A 2207-nucleotide genomic window follows, 5' to 3' on the forward strand; every position below is an offset into this window, starting at 1 on the left:
ATACAGCTTTTCTCAAAACCTAAATATGCAATTTGTTTTGGCAATCACATATTTTTGAAGTGTTTTATTATATATGACAATGTCCAGTATATATTTGTAGAGCTTAGCTGGTGATTATAAGTAAATTTTTCTAGAGTTGAGAGAGACAATTGCATGGGTAGGGTGCTAAATGATCTTTGTATGACCATTAACATTTGTGTAGCAGGAATCTTATTTTGCAATGCCAAAAGTTGTCATTTACTCAGTATTGTGCTAGTGCTCTCAACGATCTTCTAAACTCTGCAGAACAATGCCTCTCGTAAGTAGAACTTAGGCACACAGATGTCCAGAAAACTTTCCCAGCCTCACGTGAATAGTAAATAACACAATTTGACTCTCTGTGCCTCATTGACACCAGGAATGTGAAGGGAAGATAAGGTTACCAAGGAGAGCAGAAAGCAGTAAGTTGTAAAGTGGTTGCGGATAATTACTGAGCAAGTGTGGGATGAACAAAGACAACAGTAGTGGGTTGGATTCCCTTCTGTGAAAAATAATTACAGAAATAAGAGCTAAGAAAACTTCCTTCAAGGTTCTTCACAGAGCTTTGAGGTGAAGCTATTTCTTTGCTGACACAGATAAATAGCCAGGCTGCTTTCAGGCTAAGATAATTTTGCCTTTGTGGTGCAGTCAGCAATGTGTGTGTTTAGTTTGGGGTAGCACGTCTATCACTAGTGCAAATATGCTGTGTGCCTCCTCCAAGCCCCAGCAGGTGCAGCACCCTCTTGGGCATATCCACACCCAGGTCCCACGCCATCCTCTGCCTGCCACAAACCGCTGAACTTACTTGGAGTTAATTACCACAGTGCTCCGAACAGAACACCATCCTGCTCTGTTTACAGGAGAAATCAATGGGTTGATAAAGTTGGCAAAATGGGACTGCTTTTCTTTAATTCTGAACTTCTTTAGATTGTCACAGAACTTAGACACTCCTGTGGATGTTCAAACGGGCTGAGAAACCATGGCCTGTTTTTAGATACATCAACTATGGACTGGAAAGGGAGGTTTTTTCTCTAGTTGAAGATTTTATGTCATAGGGGACTGGGCCGCTCTACCTTGAGAAATATGTGAGAAAACCACAAAGAATGAAGAAAACCCCTGGAGCAACAGTTCCCACACGAGCCTTTTTGGTCCTGAGATTGCGAAGATCTATAACTTACTTATTTTTCCAGGTTTTTTCCTAGCTCTCTACCTTAAAACCCATAGGTTAAAATGCTGATTTAATATTTTGTGTAATCCCTGCATTCGTCTCAAGAGTGTTGAAGCTTTCCTCTGTGACCCAGCCCTTTCCACTGATTTAGATGACTCCAAGTTCAGCTTGTGCTTACAAGACTACACTTCATGAGTCTATGAAATGCCAACACGGTAACATTGCCAGGCTAACATGTTAGAATCATTTGCAGAATAATTATAAGAATGTAAGACAATTGCTATTGAACACATAATATGTGGCAGGCTTTATGTGTATTAACTTGTTTAATCTGCACGACTGAGGTAGAGTCTGTTACCTTTGCCCGCTTCATGCATGTTTAAACTGAGACACAAAGGAAGTCAAATCCCTTTCCCAATGCCACACGTGTGATAAGCAGTACAGCCAAGACTCTAGCAGTCCAAAGCAGTATATACTCAAGGGAATAAGTTCCTGGAAATCAGAGCTGGGAAAAACAATTCATATGTAAGCATAATCAGAAAAGCTTCATTGAGAAGCTCCAACTTCTGCTAGATTGTAAGCTGGCAGAAGGAAATGAAGATGCCAGAATAAAGAACGGGCTGAATAAAGAGAGAAAAAGAGTATAAGGTCTAGCATATAAGAGTCAGTCCATTTAAAATTCATTTCTATACTAGATATAGAATGATGAAATAATATAATAGAGAATACGATTATTACCTGGAAATTTTAGACAGGAATGGATAAATTACATAAACCATTCAGGGGCTCGAGTGAAGTGATTAACGAAAGTCCTGATTGATGAATAATAATCTGACAGCTATGACAGGAAAAACTAAAGGAGAGAAACAATCTTATTTCATGAGTGGGTGATAGGATTTGAAAGAATGGTAGCTATAAAAAGTTAGTTTTCAAAAACTAAGTTCATAGGCAATATTTCTAGGGAATAAATGAAATCTGGAATGATAAATAGTGAGTGAAAATAAAAATTAAGGTGCCTTCT

This window comes from Cebus imitator, unplaced genomic scaffold (assembly GCF_001604975.1).
Source record: "Cebus imitator isolate Cc_AM_T3 unplaced genomic scaffold, Cebus_imitator-1.0 Scaffold49, whole genome shotgun sequence".
Taxonomy (NCBI): Eukaryota; Metazoa; Chordata; class Mammalia; order Primates; family Cebidae; genus Cebus; species Cebus imitator.